This window comes from Oryctolagus cuniculus, chromosome 3 (assembly GCF_051225735.1).
Source record: "Oryctolagus cuniculus isolate XC-2025 breed Fujian yellow rabbit chromosome 3, ASM5122573v1, whole genome shotgun sequence".
Taxonomy (NCBI): domain Eukaryota; kingdom Metazoa; phylum Chordata; class Mammalia; order Lagomorpha; family Leporidae; genus Oryctolagus; species Oryctolagus cuniculus.
Window position 1 is genome coordinate 5,665,747 of NC_142869.1, and position 14,578 is coordinate 5,680,324.

Below are 14,578 nucleotides of genomic sequence, written 5' to 3' on the forward strand. Positions count from 1 at the left end.
CCTGGTCTCAAACATGGGTGCAGAGGCCCAAGCACCGGGGTCATTTTCCACTGCTTTTCCAGGCACATTAGCAGGGATCTGGGTTGGAAGTGGAGCAGCCAGAACTCAGACCAGCACTCATATGGGATACTGGCATTACAGGCGGCAGCTTAACTGGCTATGCCACAATGCCAGCCCTTTAGCTTCACAGTCTAAGATCGGTGTCAGACAAGGGCAGTGGATGGTAGAACACATGCAGAGTTGGTAGGAAACAGGCAGGCAGCTAGCTAGGTCTGATGAGCTGGAAGTCACCAGCCCCCATGTAACTCAGGCCTCCCACTTGCCAATTAAGCTGCTCCCTTTCCTGGGATGCATTTGCTTCATCTGGGACTTGTTGGGACAATGCCATGAAAATATGGATATTGAGCTCTACACAGAGCTTGTGGTGGGGCCGTGTAATTCCCAGGTGGCTTCAACCTTGGTGGCCCCATTCCCTACCTCATACAAGAGACCAAGAACTGAGGGGAACCCCCTCTTCCACTGTGGACCACAGCTGGAAGGCTGCTGGTTCTCTCCTTCTCTCTCTCTCTGATTCCCTCCCTGTTTCCCCTCCCCTGTGCTTCCTCCTTTGGGGCGATCTTCTGGCCCACTGCCCCCTGGGTTCTCTCCCTCTCTCTCTCTCTCTGATTCTTCTTCCCTGTTTCCCCTCCCCTGTGCCTCCTCCTTTGGGGCGACCTTCTGGCCCACTGCCCACTGGGTTCTCTCCCTCTCTCTCTCTCTCTGATTCTTCCTCCCTGTTTCCCCTCCCCTGTGCCTTCTCCTTTGGGGCGATCTTCTGGCCCACTGCCCCCTGGGTTCTCTCCCTCTCTCTCTCTGATTCTCCCTGTTTCCCCTCCCCTGTGCCTCCTCCTTTGGGGCGACCTTCTGGCCCACTGCCCACTCATAATGGGTATTTGTCTGCATGGGGCAACCTGTGCTCACTTTCTCACCTTTTAACTAGATTTTATCACCTTGTACACCTTACATGTGTCAGCACTTAGAGTGTGTGTGTGTGTGTGTGCATGACAAGAGCCTGGAGTGACATTAACACACCCCTCACCCACGTCAGAGGAAGCCAGGAAGCAGTCGCAGGCAGTGCTTGTCCTGTGCCTGTGGCCTGTCCTTACAAAGCCGCTCCATTCAAACACAGGCGCAGCACCCTAACAATCTAATCCAATCTGGTTACACTTCCAATCCATTCTGTTACGTCATTTACAACCTGCCAAAAAGTGCAAATGTTAAAGCTGAGGCAAAAGTCAGTGTGCTGACGGCAAGAGGAAGTGAAAACCACAGACTGATAGCTGGGAGAGAGACAGGAAAATGGGTACTTTTTGAATTGTGACCATCACAAATGCACCTTCCCTCCGTTTTCCATTCAACAAACAAAATCCAGTGACTAACCTTGTGACTTAGCTGAGACTAGTCTTATGGCTATCTTGCGGCTAGTGTTGAGATCTCTGAGTAATAAGATTTGTACAGACTGTCAGGAGTGATGGAAAGGAAATAATTAGAATGGCAGACCTCACACCCAGCTAAGGAAGAAACCTGCAACCAGCAATTACAGATGAGATGGGGGGTTAGTTTTTATTCCAGGCTCTTGCCGTGCACAAATGCTATGGAGACGATGAAGGCAGTCTAGGTTCTTGTTTCACATTGAAGAATTTCCACACGGACAGGGACAGCGAACGGAGCAAGGTTTATTTAAGTGGAAGCTTCCTGCCACAGCAGTCAGGAGGGGAGCTCCCAGGGTGGAATGCCCAGAGAAACGTGCCGATCTGGGGCCTTTCGAGCACCATTCTGGGGTATAACACCAGCTGACAATCAACCAGAGGGCAGGACAAAACCCATCAGAGGGCCAGACCGTAACCCTGTTTAGCCTGAACATGATAAAACAAAAAACCATCAGAAGGGTGGGTAATTCTGTCTGCTGTTCTACAATAAAACTAGAAACTCCAAGGGGTCAGAATGGTATTTTTGCCTTTGCTAAAGGCGGCTTTGGGGAGAAGTAAGCATTTCGTCCACCCCTAAAGGATTCTGCCCCTTTTCTCATTCTGGCAGGGACCTGACCTAACTGCCTATGAGCCCATCTACCTGCTGACACAAAGATAAGAACTGCAGTCCTGACCTACATAACTTTCCTTCAGGAGGTGAGAAAGCAAACACGCACGAGCTTGGTTGTCCCACATTTTGATTGACATGTCGAAGAATAGAATTATACGTGGGACGGGGCTTGTGACTTCCACCTCAGTGATCCTAAACCAGCCTCCTGCCTATCCGCCATCACAAACAGCTGAACTCTCAGAGTCGTCCACATGACCTATGATCGTTAGAATACCTGAAATCCTGCCAACAATCAAGTGCCTAAGCCCACTGCTTTTTTAAATTTTTTTTTTATTTTTTTAAAAAGATTTTATTTATTTATTTGAGAGGTAGAGTTACAGGCAATGAGGAGAGACAGAGAGGTCTTCCTTCCGTTGGTTCACTCCCCAAATGGCCGCAATGACTGGAGCTGCGCCGATCCAAAACCAGGAGCCAGGAACCAGGAGCCAGGAGCTTCTTCCTTGTCTCCCACGTGGGTGCAGGGGCCCAAGGACTTGGGTCATCTTCTACTGCTTTCCCAGGCCACAGCAGAGAGCTGGATTGGAAGAGGAGCAGCCGGGACTTGAACCGGCGCCCATATATATGGGAATCCGGCACAGCAGGTGGAGGATTAACCTACTGCACCATGGCACCAGCCCCAGCCCATTGTTTTTTGCAAACCTCCCCCCTACAGCTATGCTTTTCCCTCAAAAATCCTCCTTATGGCTTGTGGGCTGGAAAGAGGCCATTTCTGACCCAGACAGCCACCCATTCCCCTACTGCCCACTGCTGGAAATAAGCCTTTTCCTCTTATCAGCTCTTGTCTCTGGTGCACTGGCTGCCCAACACTGAGTCCCTGGGGCCTGATTTTATCCAGTAACAGAATTCTTTAGATTGTGTCTTTCCAAAATTTGAGAAGTGATAAATATGTCAGTTCCTCTTGAAGATGCAATGGCACACAATTGCTTGGAGAATTTTGTAAAGATTTACTTACTTATTGGCCAAGTAGGGTCAGCAACATTGCTGGCAGAACTGGAAGTTTCCTGTTAGAGGTGCCACTTGCCTTCACCTGGCCAGCTCTCCTCCCAGGCCAGACAGGTAATGAGGTGCCTTCCCACGGAGGTTCACACCTCCCTTAGGATGTACCCCATGTGGAGAGATAGGTCTGGGCCTCATAACTGGCAAGGCTTTAAAGCCCACCAGATTGTTATCAGGCCCCTTCTGTCAGTTTCTAGTGGCCTCTTAATCGGAAAACTTATTCATGGCTTAGACAGCAGCTTTCCAATAATGACTCTGTCCTTTGTTCTAGACCCTGTCTAGCCCACTTGGGGCCTCATTACTTTGTACTCATAGTCTCTACTCTAATATCAATGACTCTACTCCCAAAATCATACCATACATCTTCTTGGACCACAGTGGAATTACTAACTTATTAATTTACTTAATAGACTTAAGAGAGTCTATTAAGTAAAAGAGTCTAATATGTAAATTAGTAACTTACTAATTTACTTAATAGACTTACTAATTTACTAATAGACTTACTTCTAAGGGCACAGTTTAAAAACTTGTCATGGGACCCCAAATCCCATTAAGCTGGGTGGTAAGAATGTCATCTTAGGTGTTCAAGTGATCATATTAAGTGTTAAAGTGAACATATAGACAGGATTAAGTGTTAAAGGGATTATATAAATATGATAAAGTGCCTGGTAATAATAATAATAATAGATAGAATTAAAGAGAGAATGTTCCAACATGGGAAGAAGCAGTCCACACAGCAGACTCATAGAATGACAATCTCTTTAAGTAACACTCTGACCTCAGAATCAGCCCTTAAGAAGCTTCCTGGTCTGGCTGAAAAGCCCATGAGAGCATTTCAAGCATGGAAAGCCAAGACACTGTGGCAAAAAAATATGCTACATGAAGGATCTCTGTGACTGAGACCCCAGCGGAAAGAAGTGGGCATTAAAGAAGGATGTACTTTTCTCTGAAGGGAGGAGAGAACTTTTACTTTGCTTATGGCCTTGTCCAAATACTGACAGAGTCTGTGAACTCAAAAGGCTTCCATAACCCAGGCAGCTCATGTCAGAGCCTTGAGTGTTCACTGACGTCATAGATAAGAGTGTTAATTGTTAAATTAACAATAGGAGTCACTGTGCACTAACTCCCCATGCAGGACCTCTGTCCTCAATGAATTGTAAAACTAGTTCTCAAACACTTGTGTGTGTATAAATTATTGAAATCTTTACTTAGTATAAAGTTGGTCTTCTCTGTATGAAGTTAATTGAAAATGAATCTTGATGGAGAATGGGACTGGGAATGGGAGAGGGAGGAGGTGGGGTGGGAAGAATAATTATATTCCTAGGCTTGTTCTTAGGAAATTTGTATGTCTTAAAAAATAAATTAAAAAACAAGGAAAATCAATGAGACCTTAAAGAAATATTTACTTATTTATTTACTTGGAAGGCAGAGTTAAGAGAGAGAGAGAGAGAAATCTTCCATTTACTGATTCACTTCCCAAATGGCCATAATGACCAGGGCTGGGGCAGGCTAAACCCAGGAGCCTGAAACTCTACCCAGGTCTCCCACCTGGGTATCAGGGGCCCAAGCACTTGGGCCACCTTCTGCTGCCTTCCCAGGTGCACTAGCAGGGAACTGGATACAAACAGAGCCCAGGACTTGAACTGGTACACCAGTATTGGATGCAGGCATCACAGGTGATGGTTTAACCAGCTGTGCCACAACGCCAGCCCCTCTCTCTGAGAGTCTTATAAAGGAAATGGTTCCGCTTAGCACAAACCAGAGTTTCTAACCAGAGACACATCTTGGAAAGTATGTCACCTGCAGTAGTCTGCGAAATGCTGACAGAGAATTACAAACCGTAAAGAGCCAAGAGACGTTGATTACCTGTCCCACAGCTCCCAAATCTCCCAGAAGCTTCATCAGAGTTTCATCAACTTTACTAAATGAATAATTTTCCTGCTATGGCAACTGCTCCAAGACACACACACAACAGATGGAAAGCTGCCCAACTTACTCCAGCAGGCAAGCAGTTGCTAACACAACAAAAACCGGAGCAAGGCAGGACAAAGAGAAGGTGATGAATGGATCTACAATTCAGCAGCAAAGGAGCAAAGCCCTTGAACAAAGCAGAGTGCGCCAGGGTGTTCAGCACTGTGAAACGAACAAAGATAATTCCCAACACTAGACCAGCAAAGGCAAAAGACAGTGCCTTCAGCAACCGACACTGCAGCACAGCGGGTGCAGGGGCTGCTTGTGACACCTACATCCCACATCAGGGTGCCAGCTTCAGTCCTGGCTGCTCCTCTTCTGACCCAGCTCCCTGCTAGTGCACCTGGGAAGGCAGTGGAGGATGCCCCAAGTACCTGGGCCCCTGCCACCCACGTGGGAGACCTGGATGGAGTTCCTGGCACAGCCTGGCTGCTGTGGGCATTTGGGGAGTGAACCAGCAAATAGAGATTGCCATCTCTCTCTCTCCCTCCCCTGTCTCTCTCCCTCCCTCTCTCTCTGTCTCTTTCTCTCCTGTCACTCAGCTGCCCTCCAGGGTGACGTCAAAGCAATGCCACACTTTACAGTGATGTCAAAGCAATGCCACACTCCAGGGTGACATCAAAGCAATGCCACACTCCAGGGTGACGGAGGGTGCCATCCTTCAATCAGGGACTCCTCAGGGCAGCATTAAGATGTTCATGAGCCCTACACAGTTTTGCTTTCATGGGCCCTTTAGTCCACTAAGTCTTAAAAATGACACGATGATGCCTGCATTCATATAAAGGCTGACATAATCCAGTCTGAGCCACTTCCATTCTTCTGGTTTAAAAATCTGTGGCACAGCCCCTCCCCCCAGGTATCCGTACACACCACCTCCTGGGCTGATGGAGGAGCCCACCTGCCTGAGAAGGCATCTCCCGCTGCTGAGTGGCAGCCCCTGGCGTTGGCTGCAGCTGGCTGGCCCACGTCTAATGGCTGGTGGGTGCAGGTGTCCACAGGCCTGGCCATCTTGGTGCAGAGCAGGAAAGCTCAGAAACACCACGCTCCAGAGACCCCAGTCAGCAGCTGGGTCCATGTCGGCCGACTCCTCCCCTGCCCCCTCCTTGCACTACCATAACCAAGTATCTGAGCCAAGCCAATTTCATGTTATGTTTATTTTTTAAAAGATTATTTATTTGAAAGAGATAGAGAAAGCAGGAGAGAGAGAGAGAGAGAGAGAGATAACTTCCACTTGCTGGTTCACTCCCCAAATGGCCTCAATGGCCAAGGCTGGGCCAGGCCAAAGCCAGGAGCCAGGAGCTTCATCCAGGTCTCCCACATGGGTGACAGGGGCCCGAGTATTTGGGCCATCTCCTGTTGTTTCCCAAGCACATTAGCAGAGAGTTGGATCAGCAGCAGAGTAGCTGGGACTTGAACTGGCGCTCCAACATGGGATATGACACCCTGAGCAGTGTCTTAACCCACTGCACCACTACACCAACCCCTAACTTTATTTGACAAAAAAAAAAAAAGGTTTTCTTTGACTCATGGTTCTATAGGTGCAAGGCCTAGGGCCCAAATGTGGCCATGGCTGCCTTGCTGGCCGGGTTCCAGGGTAGCACAGTGCGTCACATGGCAAGAGTCAGGGAGTGTGTCTGTTTGTCGTCTGTATCTGAGTGGTCTTCACTTATAAAGCCCCCAGGATCTAGTCCTGGGAGCTCTGTCCCGATGACCTAACCTGCTCAAACCTGCGCAAAGGCCCCACTTCCAAACACCACCGTCCAGCTACCTTCCCACACTCTTGATACCATTAACTCCTGCGCAAGTTTGGGGGCCAAATCATACTTAGACCATAGCACCTCCTTTCCTAAGGGGTCGATGCCATGTGCACCCTCAAATTAATGCCCCCATTCAGTCTCCTTCCCAGGAAACCAACGAGAGGCAACAGCACGTGTCACAGAGACAGACAGCAGGCTTCCTCATGTGCACGGCTCAAAAATGTTCAATGACACACTTGGGGCTTGGAAACTGAAGCCTGTTCTCATCGCAAAGCCAGGGTCAGGGTCACTGTAGATGGAGGAGCACACACGGAGCTCCTGGGTTGCTGGCCGTATCTGTTCTCTTGACCTCTGTGGCGTTCCAGGATTCTTTCTCTGTGAGTATTCTGTTAACCATACGTGGGTGTTTCGTGCTGTGCTCTGTGATGTTAAATTGTGCATTAAAGATGAAAAAGATTTAGCATCCGGGCCGGCGCCGCGGCTCAATAGGCTAATCCTCCGCCTAGCGGCGCCGGCACACCGGGTTCTAGTCCCGGTCGGGGCGCCGGATTCTGTCCCGGTTGCCCCTCTTCCAGGCCAGCCCTCTGCTGTGGCCAGGGAGTGCAGTGGAGGATGGCCCAGGTGCTTGGGCCCTGCACCCCATGGGAGACCAGGAAAAGCACCTGGCTCCTGGCTCCTGCCATCGGATCAGCGCGGTGCGCCGGCTGCAGCGCGCCGGCCGCGGCGGCCATTGGAGGGTGAACCAACGGCAAAGGAAGACCTTTCTCTCTGTCTCTCTCTCTCACTGTCCACTCTGCCTGTCAAAAAATAAAAAATAAAAATAAAAAAAAAAAAGAAAAAGATTTAGCATCCAAATGTGTATTTATGGGGAGTGGACATTTAGCACAGTCGTTAAGACGCCTGCATCCCCCATCGGAGTACCTGGCCTTGGACCTCCGCTTCAGCTCCCGAATTCAGCTCCCTGCTAGTGCACACCAGAGGCAGTGGTGACAGCTCAAGTAACTGACTTCCCGCCATCCACGTGGGAGACCTGGATTGCATTCCAGGCTCCTGGCTTCACCTTCATCCCAGCCCCCACTGTGGGTGTTTGGGTGCTCTCTGTCTCCGCCTCTCAACTAAGAAACAAAAAGTAGGGGCAGACGTCTGCCACAGCAGTCCCGCCACTTGGGATGCCCAAACCCAAAGCCAGAGTGTCTGCTCCTGATCCAGCTTCCTGCCAATGCAGACCTGAGAGGCAGCAGGGGCCGACTCACATGGCTGAGCGCCTGCGCCAACAGAGGAGCACAGATTGAATCTCTGGCTCCTGGCTTCTGCCTGTCCCAACCCTGGCTGTTGTGGGCATTTGAGGATTGAACCCGTGGGTGGGAACTCATTATCTCTGACTCTGTCTCTGTCTCTCTCTGTCTCTTTCTGCCTTTAACAATAAATAGCAATTTTTAAAGCCTATTTATTGTCACTGTCATTTCGGTGACGGCACTATCTGTTCCTCCATCCGTTCCAGTCAGCAGGAAGGAGAGGGTCCTTCACTCGGTCCTCCCTGAGTGAGGTGGCCAGCTGTGTTGCAGGCCAGTGCTGTTCCCAAACTTGCTCATGCACGCTTCCCAGGACGGTGGGATTGTGGAGAGGACCGACGTAGGTGAGTGGCAATGAGGGCTCTTCCACGCCTAACGGAGTCGCGGGCTCCTTTCTGAGCCTGTAGCAGGTCTTACTGTTGCCAGTGAGTGACAAAACGAGGTCCCTTGTTACTGCCCTCCCCAGCAATGGGATGGGTGAGCACAGCCTTCGGGATGTTAGTTTTTCACCAAACAACGCTCTCTGTGACACCAACAGACTTTTTATCCACTATCCTCGAAAGGGTATTCAACTAAGGAACAGGCAGACATCCAAATGTCTAACTCCCCATGCGGTGGGACTCGGAGCTGAACTTGAACTCTGCCACCCAGGCCCTGCAGGGAATTCAGCCCCAGGAAACACAGGAGTTTAGAAACGTCTTTAATCCTCACAGCGATGTGAAAGGCAGGTAAAACGCCTCACACTCCGGTGCACAGGGCAGCCACTGCTCCAGGCAACATTTTCTGCTCACGGCCATTTCCAAGTTGCGGCCAAGACGTGTGAAACTGTCAGCTCCCTCTGGGGCCCCACGGTCCATTAAGCTCCAGGAGCAACACGGTTAGGTGTGCCGTAAAAGCCCAGACAGCACAAGCAAGCTCCGAGGGCGAAAAAGTACTGCCCACCAACAGGAGGAGGAAAGTAATGTGGTGCCATTTAGAAATCTCTGCTTCATGGATTTGATTTCCATTTGGCTTTTTAGGACTGTAAAAGCGAGATCCAAGAGTCGTTTTCTGAACTAAGGTAGCAGCTCTTTCCAGATCTCAGAAAAACTTTGAGACTTGGGTTGGTAATCGCACAAGACTGCCTGCACCCTGCTGCTCCTCATACTCAGGTGCTCACCCAACACACCCTGTCACTCCCATCACGCCATTAGGATACCAAGTGGAAGTAGCCCCTCTCTTCTGCCTGTTCTTCAGCTCCCGTCCCCACCTGCATGGTTAAGAAATCAGCATTCCTGGGGCTGGCACTGTGGCATCGAAGGTTAAGCCTCCACCAACAGTGCCACCATCCCATTCGGGTGCTGGTTTGAGTCCTGGCTACTCCACTTCCAATCCGGCTCCCTGCTGATGGCCTGGGAAAGCAGCAGAAGATGGCCCAGGTGCATGGGCCCCTGCACCCACACACCTGGGAGACTCAGATGAAGCTCCTGGCTCCTGGCTTCAGCCTTCCCTAGCTCCAGCCATTGCGGCCATTTGGGGAATGAACTGGGGGATGGAAGATCTCTCTCTCTCTCTCTCTCTCTCTCCCTCTCTCTCTCTCTCTGCTTGTCCATGTATTTCTGACTTTCAAATAAATAAATAGATCCAAAAAAAAGACAAGAAAACAAAGAAATCAACATTCCTTAGCAACTATTATACTCATGCCAAACACTGTGCCAGGTGCGTTACCTAGCTCATTTCACTTAATATCTGTAACACTACAAGGGAGACACTGTTCCCATGTTACAGATGACAGAACCAAGCCTCGGATATATTAAGATGCCTTTGGCTATAAACTGCAGAACTGGGACTTGGACAGAGGTCATCTCCCTCCTTGGTAGGGGTAGTGGGAGGATACGAGATATAGACACTGTTGAGCACAAAAATCCTAAACAGTGTTACATGATTGCCAATTTTATTACCAGCTGCCAGAAGTAGATGGCTTGCATTGCATGTCCCAATCCCATGACATTATCCAACACGGAATCAGTCATTCAGTCGGGGGCATCTATGGGGCCTGCTGTTACTCTGAGAAGAACACAACGAACAAAGAACAGAATGGAGTACAGGAAAAAGGAAAGACAATGGCCATCGAACCTATAGACATCTGCTCAACGTAATAAGGAAAACTATGACAAGACCAGACTCTGCCAGGTCGAGTACCCAAGATTCTGACCACTCGTGTCGAGGACACGGGAACTGTACGTTGATGGCCACCGTCTGCAAGGTGCAGCATTTGGCACTATCAGATTCTTGTGCAGTGTGGGCAGACCCTTTAATCCAGCACTTCTCCACCTACAAGTCCATCCTGCCTGCCTACTCACACATCTGCAGTGTCCATCCTGCCTGCCTACTCATGCGTCTGCGGTGCATCATACAGACGCAAAGGCAACCCGGGCTCTGTTCTTCCAACAGTCAGAGGTCATGGCTGAGAACCATCTATTCATCAGCAGGGAGTGAGTTACATTTAAAAAAGCCTATGCGGCCGTTGCCGCGGCTCACTAGGCTAATCCTCCGCCTTGTAGCGCTGGCACACCAGGTTCTAGTACCGGTCAGGGCGCCGGATTCTGTCCCGGTTGCCCCTCTTCCAGGCCAGCTCTCTGCTGTGGCCAGGGAGGGCAGTGGAGGATGCCCAAGTGCTTGGGCCCTGCACCCCATGGGAGACCAGGATAAGTACCTGGCTCCTGCCATCGGATCAGCGCGGTGCGCCGGCCGCAGCGCGCCAGCCGCGGCAGCCATTGGAGGGTGAACCAACGGCAAAGGAAGACCTTTCTCTCTGTCTCTCTCTCACTGTCCACTCTGCCTGTCAAAAAAGAAAAAAATAAATAAATAAATAAAGCATATGTGGCTGGCGCCGTGGCTCACTTGGCTAATCCTCCACCTGGGGCACTGGCACCCCATGTACTAGTCCTGGTTGCTCCTCTTCCAGTCCAGCTCTCTGCTGTGGCCCAGGAGCGTAGCAGAGGATGGCCCAAGTGCTTGGGTCCCTGCACCCGCATGGGAGACCAGGAGGAAGTGCCCAGCTCCTGGCTTCGGATCGGTGCAACACCAGCCATGGCCAGTAGGGAAGTGAACCAATGGAAGGAAGACCTTTCTCTCTGTCTCTCTCTCACTGTCTATAACTCTCTGTCTCTCTCTCTGTCTAACTCTGCCTGGCTAAAAAAAAAAAAAAGTATATGCACCCAATGGCATCTTCCTTAAGTATTAAAGAATTTTTTAAAAGATGTATTTATTTATTTGAAAGTCAGAGTTACAGAGAGAAAGAGACAGAGAGAGAGGTCTTCCATCCACTGGTTCACTCCCCAGACGGCCGCAACGGCCGCAGCTGCACCGATCCAAAGCCAGGAGCCAGGAGCTTCTTCCAGGTCTCCCACGCAGGTGCAGGGCCCAAGGACTTGGGCCATCTTCCACTGCTTTCCCAGGCCACAGCAGAGAGCTGGACAGGAAGCGGAGCAGCCAGGTCTCGAACTGGCACCCATATGGGATGCCGGCACTTCAGGCCAGGGTGTTAACCCACTGCACCACAGCACCAGCCCCAAGCATTAAAGAATTAATGTATTTAACAAGCGTTTAAGTCCTACTCACTTTATAAGGTATTAAGGACTTTACAAATATCATTGCATTTACTCCCCATCACAACACCACGAGCAGACCACTCATCTTGTGATGAAAGCAGAAGTGCAAGGTTAAATACTCCCCAGGTTCACACAACGAGGAGTGGAGGAGATGGCCCTTGAACCCAGATTCATTCACTGCACGATGCCGCAGGCTCTCGGGACAATTCTCACCTTCAACACATCCACCATGAGATAGAAAAGAATGATCAAGTCATCACATCAAGAAGTTAGACCACAATGAAGAGAATGGCTTCCACGCAAAATGTGAACCGAAAAACTCACCAGTTGTAGAAGATATAAATGAGATAAGCCCAATAAATAAATGGAAGTATTGGTGCTTTGGGGAAAAAAATACATGGAAAATATAAACCAGCAGATAGTCTAACCAAGGAAAATACATGGAGGAAGCCCAGCATTTGCAAGCTGACTCAGAGCTGGCACTACCCCCCATCACTTCCCCGGCACCAGCCCAGCCCAAAGCAGAGGCAATCATGTCACCACCCAGAGAGAAAGCAAAACGTGGAGAGATGCAGCCCTGGACATCACAGCTGTGAAGCCACCGCCAGCAGCCACCGTATTGCCAGGCTCAGTGTTAATAGGAACAGTAAATCCCGTTTGCAAACGCTGCGGCCACGTGGATTTTCAGACCTTGCAGCTAACACCACTCCTACCTAACAAACCAGGCCACTGACAGCCTGTGTCACTCTCACTACCTCCATCTCTACCCGTGCGGATCCCTCTCTAGTCTCACCAATGATGCCCCTGCTGAAAACTTGAAAGAACTGTCCCTACCCCCGGCCCTCTCAGCAGTGTTTGGTGCGTGGACCCTTCTCTCCTCTACGATGTCCTGACCCTGTTAGCCACCCACCCTGCTCCCCACTGATTGCGTTCCCCAGATTTAAATGTTGAGGTCCCTTGTGGTCAGAACCAGATCTTCGTCCCATTCTTCTCTCCTCCTGAGTAACCACACCTTAAACCAGGCATCAGTCACCACCATGCGTCCCCGCCTGCCCACTTCAAATGTGCAACGCAGATCTCTTTCTGTGCCCTGGACCCTTACATCTCTCTGTGAACTCAGGGTTTCCACCTGGATGGTTCAAGGAAGCCTCCAGTGCATCACCACGCAGGACAAAGCCACACGTTTCTGCATCCTTTCCTGTTCTGGTTTTATTATTCCTTCATCCTTGTGTATCGGTGCTAGATCATGGTCACAGGACGTTGAGGGCTCACCCTCGGGCCAGATCAAGATAAAACACAAAAAGGGACAGACATGTGATTAAGACTAGAGCTGACAAGGCTGGTAGATGCAGTGAGCATAAATTTGAGCATTGGGGACAGGAAATTAGTGAAATCATGTGCACAAGGTAGTTGAGTATGAATACAAAGATTACCTTGGAAAGTTAGTAGAAAGAAATATTTATTTATGTATTTATTTAAGGCAGACTTAGAGAGAGAGAGAGATATCTTGCATCTACTGGGTTCACTCCCCAAATGGTGCAACAGCCAGGGATGGGCCAGACCAAAGCCAGGAGCCTAGAACTCCGTCCCACTCTCCCACATGGATGGCAGGGGCCCAAGAACTTGGACCAGCTTCTGCTGCTTTCCCAGGCACATTAGCAGGAAGTTGGATGGGAAATGGAGCAACCGGGACTCAAACCATATGGAATGCCGGTGTCACAGGCCCCAGCTTAAACTGTTGGGCAGAAATGTCAGCCCATCCACTCTTTCTTCCTTTTCTTTCTTTTTTCCCAATACCTGTGGATCATTTTTTCATATGCCAACAAGTTGGTAATAGAAAGATAATTCTGCCTTTCTTCTCATAGGGTTGATCTAACTTTGTTTTTGATAGCAATAGGTAAGCTGCTTAAACGTGAGACTTCCCGTAGAGAGGAGCTGACACATTATTTTTTAGATTTACCTGGTTTGTAGCTTACAAAACACAAAATCTGATAAATTCCACTTGGTACAGTTCTCATAAAAAATCGACGACTGGGAACACACACGATGTGTTTATAATAGCTGACATTGCCTCATCTCAGCATGAATGTCGGCAATGGGTAGTGGGAATATTCTTGGAAGACATTCTGACATCAAGATGACTAGCAATTACTTAGATTACAGAGAATTGACAGAAAATTACATAAATATACCCCACAAAACCCACGTAAACATATCTTCAATTCTGTTTTTCCCTTGGATCTCAAAACATGGCTATAGCCCATCTAAAGCCACCCAACACAGGGCATTTATGACAAAGGGGAACTTGGAGTGGAAAGAGATGGATGCCTTAATTGATGACGGGAAAGAAAGCTCACTACCAAAATTGTCATAAAAATTAAGACCAAGTCAACAAACAGCACAAAGCCTTTGCAAATGAGGGCTTCTGAAGTTTGAGCTTTGTTGCTTTCATGGTAAATGGGTCTCTGAATACTGCTTATATTTACGAAAAAAATGCTAGTGTGATTGATTAGGTTTTAGGGGTGGGAAAATATTCAGCTCTCCATCTTTCCTGGCAATATAGCCATAAGTACATTCCAGATGAATTAAAGAGGTGTGGGGGAAATCAAGCCCTGTTCTAAAAACATACTAGCATGTGAATCTTGGTCATGAAATGGGGAAAGATAGTCTAGGCTTCTAAACAATGAACAGTAAGACAAAGGAAAAGACTGACAGATATTCTGTATAATTTGAATCTTTTGCCTATTTTAAAAGGCAAGAGCAATTTAATGAAACAAGAAGATGGGGAAAATTGCTGCAACAACATTATATAGAGAGAAGCACTTTAATA